Here is a 21,651-nt window from a genome sequence, read left to right on the forward strand (position 1 = left end):
CAAATCTTCACAGTCAACTATGAAGTTAATACTAATTTTATTTTCAGTTTCCAGAATAAGAAACTGAGTTTTATATAGAGGTTTGGGAAGCTTCCCAAGGTCACATAGCTAGTGAGTTTAGAAAGGGGACCCCACTAGATCCATCAGATGCTAAATTCCACATTCTTAACCATTGTTCTGCTTTCTGGATGTGAAATGTCTTTGGAGAGTCTTTGTCGAGGAAGAGTAGTTCAGGAAAAGGTTGAGAATCTGGATCATGCAGCAACTGTGAATCATTTCAAGGCATATAGCTACTCAACAGGAGAACTGGGATTGAATCCAGGTTCATGACTCCAAATTGTGGGACCCTGAATTCATATCTTTGCAGAGTACCCTAAACACTGACACAGCTGAGTTATGCAAATGACCGAGTTCACAGTCACTCATTAACTCCTGCAATTAGATAGAAGAGTAATTGCCAACTTTGGATTTTAAACTTTCACACCATTTTATGATTATTTATGCTGACACCTAGAGTAGTCAAATTATTTAACACTGATGTGGATTCTATACGTCATTTAAGAACAATTGGCAAAATCTCACTTGAATACTAAGAAGGATTATGACAATATCGATAATATCTATTGAGTGTTTCCTATATTCCAAGAACTGAGCTATATTATTTATAAACACTATTTAATCATAAACTTCCCTGGGTATTACATTTTAAGTTTATTTTTTATATATTTAAATTTTAAGAGGCATCAGGTTTTCAAGGGAACAAATGTTCAGGAAATGAAATAGGGCTTCGAGTGTCAATAAAATGTCTAAGAGTTTTCCAGAAACAACAGATGGTGTTTTCCAACAGAGTCTAGTGAGACCAAACTGCTGCATGATGAAAATGTATTCTTAACATCCCTAGACTGGGAAGGTGACTAGCGCTGTGACACGCTCAACGGAATGGCTCAGCCCAGGCCTCTCCTGGACAGGATGCACTTTATCCCTGTGCTGGCTGTGCTCTTGAACCAGGACTACATTTTCAGTCCAGTGAACCCATGAGACAGTGTGCTTTCAGGTAAGTCAGCTATAAAGTTTGGAGAGCCTTGCATTTTGAAAAGTATTACAAAACAGTGCCATTATGAAGAACAAAGAGAAAACGTTAGAACACACCTCTATCACAAGACAAAGGTACTAGAAAGGTACAGAATAACTGCTTATTTTTATTCAGTAGACAACTGCATATATAAAAGAATCAGTTTGCTTACCTAGTAGTTATAAATGACGTGGGGTAACAGCTTCGAAATTAAAATAATACTGTTGCTTTGCTGAGTGTACATGAGCATAATATTCCATGGATTTTTTTCCCAGACAGTTAAATTAACTCATTGGAAATGTAGCATACTAAATGATTCTTCTAAGAAGTAACATGCAATCATATCTTTTTCAGGCTTGATTAAATTCCCTCTGCCTGTACAAACTTTATATCTGTGCCCAAATATTATGTATCCATTTCTGATCCCTGAACAGAACATAGACCCTGCATAACCCATCGCCAGTATTAGGTAAAATCAAGGAACAGCAGTTTCCTTCTTGCCCAGCTCCAAGGGGTACCATGCACATGCATCTTGTCTGTGGCTGTATTCTAAGGGATACTATATACATGGGGTATGTGAATGTGTCCACTTCCCAACAAACTGTACAACAGGATCTTGCTCTCATCTGGTGATAGGAGAACAGTCTAAGGGAAGCAGCTCTTTGTTGTAAGTGAAACGCAGAACCACCTTATTGAGCAGAACACCTTGCACTGGTTAGCAATCCCAGGGGAGGATCTGACTACAAGGAGGATAGCGAAGATCATCCCTATGCTGACTTCTAGGAATAGAAGTCCATACACTTCTGCCCATTGCATCTTGGTATTGAAATTGCCCAGGAAAACACAACACAATCAAGCACTGGATGGAACAATGCTTTACTTCAAAGAGGAGAGACAGAACCATACCAGCTCCAATAGTGGCCATCAGTCCCCCATGGCTAGGGGGTTTCTCCCCGTAGCAACTGGCCTACTTAACTCCTCTCGCGCCACAGTGGAAGGACCCCATCCCCTCCCCGTGGAGAACAGGTACACTAGTAGGGTTGGTGAGGTGCCATGTTAACGCACACGCTTAAGCAGGAAAAAGGGGCATCCATTGAGCTCGAACACAGGGAAAGATATTCCTGTGGTAGGCAATAAATCCAGCACAGACTGTGTGAACTCTTTATCTCTTGGTGAGGAAGTGTTCCAGGCCCTAGGTCCATTTTTACGTGGCCTACTGGGGGGTCAAAAGACTGCATGCACCAGATTGCCTTTCCCAACACAGCTCAACCCCATCCCATCATCATGGCCTCCCTGTCCCCAACAACGTCCTCAGGAGTGAAAAGAAATCAGATGTCCTGAGTGAACTTATCTTACCTTATCCTCACCCCCACTACCTAATATTCTAACCCAGGTACCACGCACTGATGTCTGCTCTCCATCTGGAGACTGAATGATCACTCAGGCTTGCTGTACAGGGGATTCCTCTATGGAGTTGGACACTGGAGCAAAAACCTCAAAGCAGAGTCCAGCAGACAAGCTAGACTGAAAGGTAGATTCCAAGGATGGTGCGAGTTAAACAAGATTAGGAGCATTTAGATTCAGAGTCACCGTTTGCTCCATCGGCAAGGTGGAGATACACTTAAACCATGAGGACAGGCACAGTACTCTCTGCTGCTGCAGTCTTGCCAATCCTACTTACGTGGCCATTTCCCTAGTCAGTACATGGACCAGCCCCTTCACCACACGAGGAAGGGGTGGGGTGCCAGAGGGCTCTGCCAGCGCTTTGCTCAGGAATCACAAGTGACAGAAATGAAAACCAATTGTGAAACTCTCTCTCACTTGTTAGAGTTGATTGCTGTGCACTCCTGTAGTCTGAAAGCATTACAAGCTAGATAGCAGGTTTATGAAAATTATTTAGCTGGTTTATGAATCGATTTGACATTTATTTTTACTCAGATATATGTGCAAAACATGAGGAAAAACAGCAAAAACGATTTTCTGTCTTAAAGAAAATAAAAATCAGGGTCAGAAATGAACAGAATATCTAAACTTGTAGTTTAATACCCGAAAGTAAAGACTGTGATTTTTTTTTTTTTAACCATAGTTATCACGAAACTATGAAAGTAGCACTAACTGACTTTGGATTCTGTGAGACATTCCAGTGTCTTTCTAATGAAGTCCCCTTCTTCTGCTCAACTTCATTTGAATATGATTTATCATTTGCAAGCAAAAGAATACCAACCAACAACCTGGGACAATGATATTTGCCTTGCAGGTTTCTAATAAGGTTTGGGCTAATTTTTGGCAAGGGACTGGCACAGTTGGGCATTCCATAAATGGTGGCTGTTATTAGATAGGGTACATTGATTATCTTAGATTTACCTGGTTTATCTTTTCTAATTTCATCCTCAAATGAAAGAAAGGCAGAGGCTATCCTTTAATGTTGGAACCACAGAAGGAATGCTGGACCAGTGGGAGAGGCAGGGGGCATTGGCATAGAAGCAAAATCAATGCCAGTGGCCAAAAGATGATGGATATTAAAGCTCCTTCACGCTCACGTCTTAGTTATCTTGCCATGTTAACTCCAGATGTAGCTCTTTACCAACACATGGTACCAAGCTGAGAGTTTACTTCTAAGAAAAATACTGATTTCACAAAGGCTCCTTTTTCAATTCATAACAAAATGAAATTTCAAGCCAACTTCCAAGAAAAATGTTAATTCTTTGTTAAAGGCCAGAGTGCTTAGCAATCTAATAATAAACAATCTAGTAATCAACATTTCGGAGGTAAGGAAGACTATCCCATAATACTGTTAGGCCAGCCATGTTGAAAATAACTGAACAGTATTTCTGATTATATTTCATTTTCTTCCATTGACTTAAATGATTGAAGGATTAAACTGTATTTTGCAAAAACCTGAAGTTAAAAATCAGATATGTAAACGCAAAAAGAACTATATATTACCCTTGACTATATATAGGTCTTAGTGTATAATTAGGCTGACCAGAGTAATATGATTTAATTATGCATATTAAAATAGAATCCATTTAAATATGCTCATATGAATTAGTTCCTGTTGTCACCCTCAAAATTGTCTTCTTTCCTATTTGGGGAAAATGTGTAAAATAAATAATACATCCACCAGGGAAAAATAACGTCTGGTGAACCAAAGTACTGTAATAGACACATGCTTTTGTGATCTCTGTCACACATTTTCATTATAGTCATGTAGACATCTGTGGATTAATTGTGTTACAGCAAAAGCACCTTTATATTAAAAGGTTGAAGAGTAGATGTAGATGCACTTTTTAAACAAATTGAAGACTTTTTACCTTAAGCAGAATTGTATATACTTGCACACACACGATGACTGACATCTACAGTTCCTTAAAAAAAGTCTCCTCTCATGATCTGACAAAGAAGTAAGCAAAATGTCTGGCTTTTTGGAGGATACACAAGCAATACACTAAAAGCAGCTCTCTACAGTTTATCTTTAATACAGTTTCTAATCAGTAGAGGGCCCCCTCGTCTGTACAAGACCCACTTTACAAATGCAGTCTGCACATGCAGCCAGTCACACGTGGGGCACCCGCACTCACACGTACACACACACTCTCTTACACACACCATCTAGATTAATAAAGCTGTCATTTTTTCATTGCTTTCAAATCACCTTTAATATCAGTTGATTTTAAAGCTTAGGGAAATGAACGCATAGGCAGCCCCCACTGGCAATATGTTAGAACGTTCTCTACCTAAAAATACTGATAGGTGTTTACAAGTTTCCTTCATTTCACTGTGACATTCCTCAGCTCTGATGTGCACTTGGCTGCTTTCCTGAATTCACACATCTCTGTGTTTGCTCGTGTGCCTGTGCATTTTGCAGAAGTGTCACTACCCAAGCTTTGCAAACTAACTAACTAAATCGTCTGAGTGATGTTGCTGAGGCTTTGTCTTTATTATGCCCTCCGAAACTTGAGAGCACAAAAAACAAACAAAAAAATCCAACTAGTGATGTTTGCTTTTGATAGAAGTCACTGAGCCCAGCTGTATTTTTCTCCCACTGAAAGATGGATGAAGACATCCTAGCTGGGTTGACTTTTATTTGGGAGGTTTAATTTTTTTCTCTCCTTGGCCTTTAGGCTAGCTGATTCACTGATCTATAACGAAAATGCCAAAACTATGAAAAGCCCACTGGGGCAGAAATTTGTAACAGAAAGGGAATTTCTGGCAGGGCTGGAATAATCTTGGGCTGCATCCCCAGGCCAGTTTTTGTGATATAGTTAAAAGCTGGCTGGGCTGACAATGGACTCAACTGTTGAAACATCTTGCTGATTGTTGTAGTGGCCCAATAGATGCTTAAAAAACATTGGTTTTCATGGACTGCTGGTGGAATCCTCTTATATCCAGCTGATCCTAAGTTATGACTCATATGTTTTCTCAGCAGCCAGATCCAAGAATTCATTTGGTTGCTCTTAAAAGAGATGGAAGGGATAGAGCCTGTTTTTCCTTCCTTCTTGAAGCACCAGGGCTATGAAACCTTTCCTGCTCACTCTTCATTCCCGGTAGAATTGATTGTTTCTCCCTTGTTTGTGCTCCCACCTTTATCTCTGTGATAATTTCACTTGCTTCTTTTGGTGTCATATTTCCACTGGCCTCTCTAGCATGGAATTTAAAATGGGGCCATTTTGATAGTAATATGCTGCCTCATGCCTTCTACTCTAATTACCCTTGCCAAAGTCAAACCCTGGAAATGCCTCATCCCATCACCTGAATATTTCTGGTAATTTCTGAAGATGTCTGTCTCGTGTACTCATGAAAGTAGTCAGTCAGCTCTCACATGATAACCAACAGATAGTGTCACCCCTTCGGTTCAGGACTAGGAAGCCCTATTGTGCCACAGATCTGAACCTTGTTTGGTAATCCATATAGGCTGCCAGTGAAGCTAATATTTTGATCTCCCTCTCTCCAAATCCTGTATTGCTCACTCAACTGATTACAAAACTGCAGTGGAAGGAAGAAACATGACTAATCATAATTATCTCCCCTCCGTAGCTATGTAATATTACCTTCATCGAGAACCAAAGGTTCAGAGAGGTTAAGTAACATACAAAAATCATTGGTTAGTAAGTGGCAGTCCCAGAATTCAAATCCAGGTCTTCCTAACTCTAAATCCTGTGCTTGTTTCACAGCTCCCATTACATTAGATAAGACACTTACGCTTGCAAAGCAAGGGTTCATAGCTAGATTAGTATGCCTCTGCTTATAAAACATGAGATAACTATATAATGGCTTTATAGACTGAGATGAGGCCAATCTCAAAACATAATTCTAAACAAAGCCCAAACTCTTTGTGTTGCATTCAAAGTCACTCATTCTTTATGACCACTGTCCCCCACTGCAGATGCCTGTATTCTGATACATGTTTGTTCACTAAGGCATGCCAAGTCCTTCCTCTGAGTCTTTGCTCATGCTAGCCCTCTCACATTCCCTTTATTCTCACTCCTCCTCACCCATCTGATTCTCAGGATCTTGCTCTTAAAGAACTTCTCCATTTACCTTCAGCTTTCTTTGCTTTTCTTGAACAGCTATTGTTATAAAACTCTTATTTTGCATTTGCACATAGTCTCTTATTATTTGGGAATTTTGCAAATGCATATGCCATTTCACATGGCTGGATAGTAATTTCTTGAAATAATAAACTCTCTTCACCATATATGTAGCTATTAAGTGACTTTATTCATATCAGATACAGGTAACACAATCTCATAACTTACAGATGGTTTTTATTGTATGACAGGTAAATGATCCCTCCTTACCTCATAATTACTCAAGCTCTAGAAATAATGTATCATATCCCTGACATTTCCTTTTCTAAACCATAAAAAATTAAGGGCGTAGTTTATAAAAATTTGATCTTGGGATGGAAAAGAGGAGCATGAGGAGAAAATGGGTAATATTTAAACTTTTTAAGGCTTTTCTATCTTCAGAGGATGTTTTAATAATAAAATTTCGATCTGTGGTAAGAAGGAGTTCTCTCCTTTTGATCACCAAGGTAGAGAACATTAAGATTGGGTTGTTTTCCACTAACAAAGAATACATACATTTCCATTAATTAGCCAAGGAATATTATCAAACATATATATATCTTTAATCATAGATAAATGTCAGTCCATGAGTATGAAGTCTTTAGTAAAATTATAAATATCAAAATATCTTGCAGAGTATTATATAATCTGTTATATCAGCAAGAATAGCAGCTAGATTTTAGGCTGTAAATATTTAAATTATCCAAACAACTTAAATAGTTTCCCTTTGTAGTCATTTTAAAAATCTTTCTATAGCTTAGGGAAGCAATATAAATTATACTGAGTGGAAATATCATAGAGAATCATGAGATTTTCTGATTCTAGGAGGGATGGTAAATAATTTCACGTCATGTACCAAATCTGAATGGTTGGCAGTGGCTGTCTAGACTCTAGACAACTTTGTTGAGGAGGATTCTGGGGCTGGGGTCAGGCTCTGTCATGTCATAATTGGTTAGCAATGTCTGCCTTAAGTGCAGAACTGTAAGGGAAAGCACAAGTGCCATATAGTGCTTTCCCTTAGCTAAGAGGACTCCTTTATATTCCCATTGCTGAGATTTCACCATTTTTGGTTCTTCTTTGGGTTCTGGGATGAGCTCAGTCTCATGAATGTTGACTTCCTAACGCCATATGGGAGCATAAAGTAAAGATGTGTGAAAACTTTAGTGTTTTGGGATATGCTCATACTGGGACATAACGGTAGTATATTGTAGGTAGTGTTGTAGAAATAAACCAGATCTCCAAAGCGGTGGAGCAAGGGATGGGGGAGAAGGCATTTTCTGGTTTCCCTATTGTATATACTTCTACCATGGCTGATTTCAAGCTATCAGTGTGAGGCCATTAAACTCAGAGTTGGGAAAGGATATGCATAGTCCAAGCTAGTATAAGGGGGCTACTGCATACCACTGATTGTAGATGGACTTCTAGGGTTGAGGGTGTTGAGTAAATGCTCGGCCATAGAATGAATATAGGCACAAAGATTCAAAGAAAGGCCAGGAGGTCATAGGTAGATAAGAAGTCTATACTTGGGAAACAGTATCAGTTATACATCAGAGCCCAGGCCAACATTTTAAAGTTATAACAACATAAGAATCAATTTCAACGCCATCCTTCACAAAAGTACATTTTACCTTATCAATTGACATGATGTTCAAATGTTCCAGGGCCATATTGCTAAAACAGCATATTATATCAGTAAAGTACCTAGCCTCTGGAGCCAGACTCTATGGACTTGAATCCTAGCTCTGTCATATATTAACTCTCTAATCTTGAGAAAGTTACTTAACCTCTTAGTGCCTCAGTTTCCTTCTCTGTTAAAACAGGGATATTAATAGTACTTATGCCATGGGCTCATATTAAAGATTAAATGCGTTAGTAACTAAAGTACATAGATTAAAATCTGTATCTAGTACATTGAGAATACTGTTTAAGTGTTTGTAAAACAAAGGTACATAAAATGTAGACTTGAAACTTTAATCAAAAATTGTCAATATATAATCATTGTCAGTGTATAATTTGCCTTCGAACCCAGGACAGAACAATAGGATAGCCATGATAAAAATGCTCATTGGGGTAATTAACTTCACATTTATAAGCATAACATGACTTCATCCACTGTTTCATATCATTCCAATAATTTGGGAAGGTAACTAGGAATAGCAATTTTTAAAAGTTCCATTTTATAGTTATTTAGAACTTTATGGCAAATTAGTAACAAGGCCAAAATTTATTTTTTATTCTTACAAACAAACTCCATTTTAAATTGTGAGTTGGAACTTCTTTTTTATGTCAAATACATTATTGAATTTGATGGTATCAGAAGTTTATGGCTTTTAAATCTAGAATATATTATGAATTTAATAAAGGACGCTTTTTTCTCCTATTAGAATTTGAAAAATACTCCCATTTTCCAAACATAAACTCATGAAAATAAAAAAATTCTGGCAGAGGTCAAGCTCATTATACCATCATGGTCCTGTTTACCTCAGCACTAAAATTTTCAACTTCTAAGTCAATGTAAATTCTACATTTAGTCAAGCTTTTAACTAAAACAAGTTAAAATAGAGGAGAGAGAACTTTTCCTGCCAGTTCTATTCAGTAGCATGCTAATCAGATTGCAGTAATAAGTATGAAACAACGCATGCAATTAGCAGTGGTTAATTTGAAACTACTTCATGTCAGTTTCTTTCAGAGCAATAGTCGGTAGAGTAATTATTTATTACCCTGAGGACATGATCAATGATATCCCTTCATAATAACGTCTGCAAAAGAGTAGGATTCTCATCTGCATAAAAGGAAGCTATAGAAACTGACATTTTTTTCAGCTAAATAAAAGCAGAAAACTGTTTTTAAGCTATTTCCAACTATTTTATTCATAACGGTAGATAAGCAAACCATTTGTTTTACTTCAATATTTTTATGGTAACATAAAGCTGAGGGGAAAAAAACCCCAGCATTAGTGATTTAAATCCACAAAGCCTATCTTTATTCAGAAAGGGAAAAATGACCCATTTCTAAATGTGATTATAGTCATTAATGGGCATGTGCTAGGCCCTTCCACACACACAATTCACTAGTCCCTTAGCTGGAGCTTGGGGGTGGAATTTACGGGAAGCCCTGAGTGATAACATATGGTCTACACAGCTAAGCCATGGTTGTCCAAAGGCAGCGAAAAGATGCCATATTAGCCAGGTGGTTGCAATTAGATGGTGCATTTGAATAATTGGGAAGGTTGTATTAGAGGCTACCATCTTGGCTTTCTGAGTTCACTATACATTGGACAAGAAATCCTTTATGTATTCATATTCAATTAATTTATCTTATTGTATAAAATACCCATCACTCTGAGAAGCACCAGAAAAAAAACTCAACCTTTGCAAGTATGTAGTTAGTCTAGGCAATGGAGGGGCGGGAAATACAGAATGGAGTAGGCTGGAAAGAACAACACCACAAGTTGGACCAAGCAGAATTGGTGGGAATGATGCACAGGCCTGAGATGGAGCCTCCACGCTACAGAATTCCAGCAGGTTCCATTCATTTGGAGAATGGCACTCTTAGGGGTTGGGCAGTTACACATGCGGAATCCAACCTGAGATGACGTCTTTGGGGAGAGGAACACTTTATATAAAACAGGTACATACATTTAGCATGACATCTGAGGAAGATACCAACGTCAAAATCCAGTGTAGGAGGACCAAAAAAGAGACATGGACAGGTTTTGGAATTCAGGTGAGGCAAGGGTCTAAAAACGTTATTCAGTTGACCTCAGGAGTTGGCCATTCAGGGGAGACCTCATAGCTTAAATAGGGTCAAAGATAAAACTAAACAAATAAAATTACCAGTTATGCACCTTATATCCAGAAAGTCAGCATAGTATAATGTGTAGAAGAAAGAGTACAACCACTTTTCAAATGTATAAAATGAAAACAATAATTTTTAATAAAATAAAAATATTTAATTTTTAAAGGCATTGAAAGTTTTACACAAGAATTATGTAGGCGGTGAACTTCTATGTTATAACTGCCCAGCACCTTTTCCTTTTTTGGGAACAGTTTTCCCTTCTTTTGAGAACTGTTCTTCCTCTCCAGATTTTAATTCTGCTGGATATTGTTATACTCATTTAAGACTCAGGCTACCTAACCATATTTTATCAATCTGAGTGTGGGAGCTTTACCTGCCCTGTTGGGCCAGTTTGAATTCTTCTGTGTAATGTTTTGCATTCAAATAGGGAAAGACAGCAGCATCTGGTGTGTTACCCATGAAATGTGAAACTAAGCGCTGTCAGAGCTATGTTCCCCCCCATATGGAGGAAGGTGGTATGCGGTAGAACAAAACAGAACTTGCCCACACAGAGGAGAGAGAGGTCCTAATGGCATTCAGGTCTCAGCCTTTAGTGTCCCTGAGATCAGAACCAGCTGAATCCTCGCCCTTCCTGCAGTATATTTAGTCAACTCTTCATTGTCATTACACACTCCAGTTTTCTTCCAACAAATTCCCTTCTTGCCTTAAGCTAGTTTGAACTAGGTCTCCTTAAGCTAGTTTGAACTAGGTCTCCCACTAAAGCACAATATAATGTACTTGGCTTAGCACCAAACACACACTACGTTTTCAAAAAAAAAAAAAAAAAGGGTAAAGAAAAAAGGCAACACATTGAACATAAAATCCTACTGAGCTTATAGTTCTTTATAGGTGAGTACTCAATTGCCTTTTAATTGTTTCAGGTTATATTAGTTGTGTCTTACTAAATACTTTTTTACTCTTTGAGGTAAGATAACATATATTGTATATACCAGCATCTCTAACCACATCTATTACAGTTCCAGGTTAAAAATAGTAACCCAGAGAGTATTTACTGGTTAATTAATCAAATAATTTGCTTTTTGATCATTCACCTTCAACTTTCTTAGCACTGTGGGTTACTACTTAGTGCACTAAAAGTAATGACTTCCTAATAGTGTGCCAATGATACGCAAGATTTAAGGTACCTCTGGGGGGCCATTATCACTTTTTCCATCAGATTGGGACAATATTGGTATCATTTCCTGTGTTACTAATTTGGCAAGAATGATTTCACCTCAAGAAGACCTGAAGCATAAAGTGAAATTTAGGCATGTTCTTAGTTTATCCACCAACCAATCAACTTAGTAAAACCCAGAGTAATAGTCAAATCCCAGACATCTAAGCAGAAAAGTCCTGAGAGTCAAGTTGTTGAGTTCTTTTAGATTTCTCGTCTAGTAAATGGTATAAGTACAGTTAGCAGCAATAGCGAAATGTTTCCTATTTGATTTTATTAACTGATTGATATGAATTAGTGCATTAGGATATTTGATTGTGTCATAAAATGTGTATATGAGCATCATGGTTCAACTTAATGTACCTATTACTGCTTGATGTGCCATTATATTAGGCTAAATTAAAAGAATTTTATGGAAAAAAATTACAATTAGAGACTCAAAATTGATTGCATTCATAACTTAAAAGAAGATATTCTGTTCCATTAATATTTTGAATAATTGTAATAATATATCAGAAAACAATGTGGGAGACTCAGGAGGTAGACGAAGTAAAGCAAGGATAAATAGATAAAAGAGTCAAAAACAAAGCCCACTTTCTATGTTAAATTCAATATTTTCTCTTTAGTCCAAGCTTTTAAGAACTGAAAGAGCAAGAAAAGTCACAGAGCTAACAGCTTATCTCAGCAAGTAAGTTTTAGGTTACATTGTCATGAAAGAGATTAATTTTCCTTCTTGCATCTTCCATATTACAAAATAAATTATTTCCAAATATGGCATTTTAATTTTTTAAAATGATGTTTTCAATGTTTTCATAGATAATAAGGTGACAAGACCATGTCAATTCTCATAATGCAAATGTGCTTTCCGAATGATGGTGAACCATTCCAGTTTGGCCAAGACTGAGAGGTTTCTGGGGCATGGGACAGTCCCCCCATGGGATGGTGGACATCTTATACGTGCAGATTATTTGGATTTAGATGTAAACTTAAGCATCCAGAAACTGATTTGGAAAATGTTGTAATTTACTTCTGAAGACTTAAGTATACTTCTCTCTCCCTATAAGTAGATGAAAGACGATTATAAGTAGATGAAGTTTGATTCAATAGAGGGATATGGCACTGATGCATTAGAGTTTTTCTAATAATTCTTATTTCTCTTACTTCTAAGGGGCAGAGAAGGATTTCTGATCAGAAAACGCTCTACCCTTCTTACTGGAAGTGTGGTCCAAGGGCAAAGAGCATCAGTATCAGCCGGGAGCCTGTTAGAAGTTCACAATCCCAAACCTAAACCCAGATCCACTGTGTCAGAATCTGCATTATTAACAAATTGCCAGGTGATTCACACACACACCAGCACTTGTAAGCACTGCTCTAAACTCTTTTGCAAGGATTTTCTAAATGGACTCCAATTTTTCTCTATTGTCAGCTTTCTTCTGAATCCCTGTCTAGTCCACTACAAAGCTAGTGCAGCCTCATAAGCTCAGTCACAATTAATTTGGGATTTGTAATCCATTGACCTGGGTTGTACTGACGACTCTGCCTTATAACCTTTGTCCAACATTTGAAGAAGAGTTCTCTAAGCAAGAGTACATACCTAACCAAGGTAGGAAAACCAACCCTTTAACATGTAACAAATTAATTTTTCATAAAGTAATGGATGCTATCTGTACGTTAAAGTAGGTCTGTCTTGCAGGACCTTTATTGGGAAACTTTTTGGTTGCAGGCAATGCAAATAAGTGAAAGAAGGAAAGCAGCAGAGGATTAGACAACATTTACACAGCCTTCCCTTAGCCTGATTTTGTTCAGTTCTATTGAATATTTTAGCAAACACTTGTCTAATTAGTTGGCCTCATTTTCCATACTTTCTTTTCATGTTAAACTGCAAAGCTGAGTGTAATTCTTAGAACCAGCCATGCTCTTTTAGATCTCCTTGCTTTGCCATTTTATTCTGCTTGGAAACTCTCTCTCCACCACTCTTAACCTCCAAACTGATGTCTGACTCATGCTCATCCTTCAAATGTCACTTTAAATACTATGCCCCACCCTTTTTAAGTCTTCTTGTCTCAATCTGTATTGCTTTGCTGTCCATTCTACCAGAATATTAAGAGGGAAACTCCAAGTTGTTATTCAATTGACTGCTGATTGTTCACTTTCATATCTTCAGGGAATTTCACTTTTAATGTCACTTTTATGATAAGCAGCATATGGCCTACTACGTGAGCTTTGGAAGAGGGAAGACATCAAGAAAAGTCAATAAGGGCTAGAGGGCCGAGCCTCTGCAGGAAGTGAGTAGGAAAGGGAAGAACATATTTTGACTCCTCTTCATACCACACTGGCTCTGTTCCTTTGTTTCTGGGTGACAGAACAATTAAAATGGAAACTTTAGCTCCAAAGGATCCAACAGGGATAGGTCACTACGTATCACTCTGAATATTCAGACACCAGTTCTGTGAGACTCATTTATCCACAGTGTGAAACCAGAATCCAGAGGGCTGAAGTTCTCACACATCTCTAAATGACAATTTGTTTTATACTAAAAGGCTAGTATTAGAGCAGCTATATTAATTATCAAGCATACCGAAGTTTATATATTACTCTGTTTTCATTTTGATTGGCAAAGGGGGTATGTGTGGGGTTCTTTCTGTGTTAGCAACCAGGAAAGACCAAGGTGACTTTGGTGAGGAAGTTGCCTTGTGATACTATCATTATCAGTAATTAGCCACAGTTAGTAATCTTCTATTAATCAAATCCACATCTGGAAAGACTTTCACTAATTCTGTGAGATGAACAGTGATGTTTGCAAAATTTAAAGCATGAGAGGTAACACTGCATAACTTTGAAAGCCAACACAAAGGAAAGGAGAGAAAACCTTATCATTAATGTTTAGATAATCTTATTTAATTAAATCTATTCTCTATTAAATTATATTTAACATTTATATATATGAAAGAGAATGATTACAACTATTCTCTTTGACAAAATTGGAAGCTCCAAAATAAAAATTTTAAGTTATTTTATATCCATTTTCTCTCATATGCTAGTTAACAAGATACAATCTAGTAAATGCCTAAGCATATTGTAAATCAATAGGCAAAGATGAAAATCTCAGTTGCAAGGCCTGTGGGTATAATCATTAGCATTTCTAGGAAAGGGAAAAATTTCCAAGCTCTGAAGAAGAATGGAAGTTATATTATTATTACTGACCTAGGAAAGGGGAGATAAAACGTCTTGTAAAGAAGAAGCTGAGTAGCTCCTATTCTCCAGTGCCCCCAGTCAAATATTCTGGGGATATAGGCACCTCTGTAGGGATCCACTATAGGCTAGAAGATATAGAATTCTCCACTGATAATGAGAGAGAAAGGATTAGAACATGACAGCAATCTCTTCAGCTCTAAAGAGACTAAGACTGGCAGAAAAAGAAAAAGATTCCAAGAGGTAGCAGTTCATTAAAAAAAAGTCTAGGATTAGAAATATGCACTTTCAAACATAGATCACTTTCATCCCCTGGAATAAATCTGGCCTTTTGAATCATTGGGTTTTTTTGAGGTATAATTGATATAATATTATATTAGTTTCACGTGTGCAACATAATGATTCAATATTTGTGTATAGTGCAAAATGATCACCATAAGTCTAGTTAATAGCCATCAACATACATAGTTACACAAAAAATTTTTTTCTTGTGATGAGGATTTTTAAGATTTATTTTCTTAGCAACTTTCAAATATGCATGACTGTATTATTAACTGTAGTCATCATGCTGTACATTGCATCCTATGACTTATTTTACAACTGGAAGTTTGTTCCTTTTGAGAACCTTCACCCATTTCACCAAACCCCAATCCCCCACCTCTGGCAACCACCAAACTGTTCTCTGCATCCAAAGCTTGGTTTGTTGTTGTTTAAGTTCCACATATAATTGCGATTATATGGCATTTGTCTTTCTCTGTCTGACTTATTTCACTTAGCATAATGTCCTCAAGGTCCATCCATGTTGTCACAAATGGCAGGATTTCATTCCTTTTTATGGCTGAACAGTATATACACACACACTTCAGCTTTATCCATTCATCCACTTGTGGACACTTAGATTACTTCCATATCTTGGTTATTGTAAATAATGATACAATGAACGTGGGGAGGGGGCATATATCTTTTTGAATTAATGTTTTCATTTTCTTCAGATAAATATCCAGAGGTGTACTGCTGGATCATATGGCAGTTCTATTGTTAGCTTTTTGAGTAACCTCCATACTACTTTCCATAGTAGCTTCACCAATTTACTTTCCCACCAACAGTATACAAGGGTTCCCTTTTCTCCACCGCCTCACCAACATTTGTTATTTCTTGTCTTTTTGATAATAGCCATTCTAACAGGTGCGAGGTGATATCTCATTGTGGTCTTGATTTGCATTTGCCTGGTGATTAGTGATATTGAGCATCTCTTCATGTACCTGTTAGCCAACTATGTTTTCTTTGGAAAAATGATGACTCACTTAATATTAGCCAACCGCACTACCCCATGCTTTATTTAATTATACTAGCTCCTGATCCAAATCTCCCCCAAAAAACTACATTTAGACCTAAATTTAGCACAGCACCTACAGTCTATATGCTTCTATTCTAAATATAGTGGAAAGAGCACCACACTTAACTCAGTTGACCTGGATAAAAATCTTAAGTCAAATCATTTTCTAATCAGGGAACTTTGGGCAATTAATTAAACCTCACTAAGTCTTGTTTTTCTCCTCTGGGTCTTCTGCAAAGGTCAAGTCATTTGATGCTTTTTAAGTTTCTCTACAAATGAAAGAATGATGTTCTTATAAAATGAAATAAAGGTCTGAAAATTCCTCCGACAATCCTAGTAATGCATTACCTATCATTTCATTCTCTTTTTAGTCTATTGCTGTTTCTTTTTCCTGTGGGAACACATCTCAGTTATTAAAGTTAATGACAACATTGGATTGAATATTTCTATTTTTTCTTCATTAACTAATACTCTTATTAAACTATCCATGGAACTATCCATTCCAAAAGATTATCAATGCTAATGTTATTGTTATTATTATTTTATGATAAATACATCAATGTACTTAAACTATATTCTTTGTTTTACTCAAAAATTCAATAGGGGTTTAAAAATATCAACCTTGGGAATTCACTGGCCATCCAGTGGTTAGGACTTTGCGCTCTCACTGCTGAGGGCCTGGGTTCAATCCCTGGTCAGGGAACTAAGATCCTGCAAGCTGCACAGCACGGCCAAAAAAAAAAAAGAAAAAGAAAAAATCAACCTGGTTTCCTAGCCAGCTGACATCATTGTAAGCCATTCCATTCCTGGTATTAAAATATGTATAATGGTTTCAAATCATTTAATGTAGTAAATGCACACAGTAAGATGTGTAGTATCTTTCCAGAGCAGCCTTCATTATAAACCACACTTGGCAATAAAAAGAAAGTACCTCTTCCCATATGCCCGTGGTTGACAAACACAGCTCCTGAAGTGTCCACTAACTTCAAACACTTGCTCCCAATCTCACTATCTACAATTTGTGCTTTCATCTCATCCATTTAGCTCAGTAGTCCAGTATTTCTTAGGACCATCTACTTTTCACTTAAATATTCCTTTGCCTCACTCTCATGTCTTGGCATATATACAAGGAACCCTTAATATAACACTACTCCCAAATCGCTCCCATTGTTGCCTCAACTCATTCAACAAATATTTAAGAGCTTAATGCTTTAAGGGGTAGGGATACAGTAGTGAACAAAGCAACAAAGATCCCTGCCCTTATAGAGGTTACAGTCTCTGGAGGAAGTGGGGAGAGAGACAATAAACAATAACCTAATAAATAAGTAACTATTTAATATGTTGAATGATAAAAGTGATGAAAAAATAAAATAGACTAAGAATTGGGAGTACCAATTTTGGTGGTGTTAGGAGGAAACAGAGTGGTCAGGGTAGGCTTTGTTGAGATGCTGCAGCCTGTGCAAAGCTTTGAAGCAGTGAGGAAGTAGATGTCACAGATATTTGGAGTGAGTGTTTCTCCAAGGAAGTATAATGTTGAGTACAATGAAGGGAGAATGGACAAGGTAATTGGGAGTACACACAAAGGGGACAATTTTAGTGATTTGCCAATAAATATTAACTAGATAAAGAGGGAAGTAAATACATGAGACATGAGAAATAATAAAAAGTTGGTAAAACAATTAATTGTACATCACACTGGGAATGAAAGACTATAGAAGTTGGAATTCTTGAAAATAGAGACTGGAAATACAGGAGTGATCAGAAAGTGACATGCTTAAAACCAAGAGAGTAGATGGGTGCATTTCTTGGCACTGATAGGATCTAGGATATGACCATGAGCAAAAAGTCCTAAGGTGAGGGCACGCCAGGCTTGTTCAAGAAAAATCAGAAGCCAAAGGGAACTTAAGAAAGGAAATAAAATCTTTAGGGACAAAGTGTCTAGCACAGTGGCTATCTGGGTTTAGATTTGTAATGAGTAATTTATGGCTTGCTTTTTCTCAGAGTGAGGAACAAGACAAACTGGGTCCTGACTTCTCAAATATTCTCTTCTCTATATCTAAATATTTGCCTATACTATTTTTCTCTTACTATTCCCTTCCCCTACTAACTCTAACTGAAACTTGGCTCTCTCCTGAAGACACACATTTCATCAGAGCATTCTTTCCCTTACCCCTCATCACCATGGCCATGGAGGTGTGGTATGTGTCCTCCTTGCTCCTAGTGGCTAGTTCCAGACTACTGTCTATTAATAAAGTCTACTTAAAATAAAGTCTAATAAATATTTTAAAAACTTAGTGGTTACATCAAGATTAAAAACATCTTGTCTCTGAAAGATACCATCGAGAGAATGAAATAACAAGCCACAGAGTGAAAGAATATATACATACTAATAGCCACAATACACAATATATAAACAAAGCTCTTAAAACTAAATAAGAAAAATAACCCAATAAAAATAAGCAAACCACCTGAACAGACACATCATAAAAGAAGACATACAAGCTTCCCATAAGCACACAAAAAGAAGTTCAACATCAGTAGTCATCAGGAAATAAAAATTTAAACTACAATGAAATAACACTACACACCTTAGAATGGCTAAAATTTAAAATATTAACTATATTGAGTGTCTGCAAGAATGAGGAGAGTTCAAACCTTCATACATTGCTGCTGGGGATGTAAAATAGTACATTGCTTTAGAAACAGTTTAGCAGTTTCTTATAAAGTTAACCATACATGTATATTACCCAGCAATACCATTTCTAGGTATTTACCCAGGAGAAATGAAAACACATGTCTCCACAAAGACTTATAAACTAATGCTCATGACAGCTTTATTCAAAAAAGCCCCCAAATGGAAACAATCCAAACGTTCAATAAATGAGTGGATAAACAAATTGTGGCATATAATATAATAGAACATTACTCAGCAATAAAAAGGCATGAACTAATAATACATGCAGCAACATGGATGAATCTCAAAAACATGCTGAGTGCAAGAATCCAAACACAAAAGAGTATATATTGTGTGATTTCATTTATATGAAGCCCTAGAAAAAACAAATCTATTCTATGATGACAGAAAGCAGATCAGTGGTTGCCCATGTCTGGGAGCTGGGCAGATTGCCTGGGCAGGGGAATAGGGGAGTATTTCAGGGCATTGTGTCTTTTTCTTGATTCCCTTCTCTATATTTTGTGTATCTACTATAGGTTTTTGCTTTGTTGTTATCATGAGGCTTACATAAAACATCATATAGCTACAACAGTTTATTTTAAGCTGTTAACAATTTAACTTTGATCACGTACAAAACTCTACCTTTTTACTTCCCTCCTCCCCAAATTTTATGTTTTTGATGTCACAATTTACCTCTTTTTAATGGATATTGTATATCCATTAACAAATTACAGTTATTCTTAATACTTTGTCTTTAACCTTTATACTAAAGTGACTAACACACCACAATATTACAGTATTAGAGTATTCTGAATTTGATCACATACTTACTTTTACCAGTGTGTTTTATATTTTCATATGTTTTAATGTTACTAATTAGCATCCTTTTATTTCAGCTTGAAGAACTCCTTTCAGCATTTCTTGTAAGGCAGATCCAGTGATGATGAACTCCCTTAGCTTTTGTTTGGAAAAGGTTTTTATCTCTTTCAGTTTTGAAAGACAACTTTGCTGGGTAAAGTGTTCTTGGTTGGAAGTTTTTTATCTTTCAGCACTTTGAATATATCATTCCACTCTCTTCTGGCCTGCAAGATTCCTGCTGAGAAATCTGCTCAAAGCCTTATGGGGATTCCCTAATATGCCAGGAATTTTATTTTCTCTGTTGCTTTAAAATTTTTCTTTGTCTTTGATTTTAGAGAGTTTTATTATAATGCACCTTGAAGAAGATCACTTTGGTGAAATTATGGGTGGATCTATGAACTTCATGAACTTGTATATCAAAATGTCTCCCCATATTTGGGAAATTCTCAGCCATTATTTATTTAAATAAGCTTTCTGTCCCTTTCTCCCTCTCTTCTTTTGGGACTCCAATAATATACTGATTATTTCTCTTAATGGTATCTCATAGTTCACTTAGGCTGACTTCACTCTTTTTTCATTCTTTTTTGTTGTTGTTCTCTTCAGACTAGATAATTCCAAATGGTCTGTCTTCAACTTCACAAATTCTTTCTTCTATTTGATCCAGTCTGCTACTGGTGCTCTCTACTGCATTTTTCATTTTATTTATTGTATTCCTCAGCTCTGGAATTTCTGTTTGGTTCTTTTTTATTATTTCTATCTCTCTGTTAAACTTCTCATTTTGTTCACATATTACATTCCTGATTTTGTTGAACTGTTTTTCTGTATTTGAGTGTAGCTCATTGAGCTCTGTAAAACAATTATTTTGAAATCTTTATTGGGAAAATAAAGATGTGTCATGTTTCCTTAACTTTTCACGGTGTCATGTTTCCTTAACTTTTCAAGTTCCTCAAAGCCTTGCATTGCTGTCTTTACATCTGAAGAAGCCATCAACTCCTCCAGTCTTTACTGACTGGCTTTGGGAGAGAAATACCTCTTTTCAGCCTTGTTGAGGATTCTGAGGCTTTCTCAGATCTTTACTATGGATACACCTGCTCTATACTTCTTGTTCCCTTATGCGGGGGATTTCATAAGATTCTGTGCCTGCAAAGTCAGGCCAAGTGTTGACAGCTTCCCTTTTGCTTACCCTAGAGTGGTGCTGAATGCTCAGTTTGTGCACTTTCTGCAGAGTCAGGCCAGCTTTCTGTGCATGCTCACCAGCTATCTGCAAAGGCTTGCTCTTGCCACCCTTAGGGACATGCGCAGAGAGCAGCCATGAGGTAGGGGAATATGTGGGTGAAGCACATGAAGCACTGGGGCTGCCTGTGGGACAGTTGAGGGGATCTTCAGGCAAGGCATCCCCTGGCTTGTGGGCAGGCTTCCTGATGGGGGTCTTCGATGAACTTAGTAGTATCCACCTCCCCTTGATATGTTTCACTCAGAGCCCTGGCTGCTGTTCTCCCAGCCGCTCACTGCTCCCCAGTCATGCAGCTCACAACTCAATACTCTGGCTTGTGTGAGAAAGAAAAGGGCTTCTTTGGCAGAGTCCTGCACCAAGAAACCAGGCGTTCTCACTTTTCCCTGTCAGAGAAATCATGGGCCAAGAAGGTCTCTCTTGGCACTAAGCTGTGCCATCTTGGGGAAGGAGTGATGTGAGTAAAGTGACCCTGTTCTTCTTATCTTCTTCAACGCATTCAATCTCAGACTGTTTTTGCTCCAATGGTGTGTTGTAACATCTCCACTGGACTCCTGGACTTCCGCAAAGGCCCTCTCCTATGTGGGTGATAGTCAAACTACATGTTCTTTGTGGGGAAGATGGTAGAAAATGATTTAACCATGTTGATGATGTTGCAACACCATATATTTTCTATATTTTAATTGTGGTGAGGGCTACATGGGTAT

This window comes from Balaenoptera acutorostrata, chromosome 5 (assembly GCF_949987535.1).
Source record: "Balaenoptera acutorostrata chromosome 5, mBalAcu1.1, whole genome shotgun sequence".
In the NCBI taxonomy this organism is placed as follows: Eukaryota; Metazoa; Chordata; class Mammalia; order Artiodactyla; family Balaenopteridae; genus Balaenoptera; species Balaenoptera acutorostrata.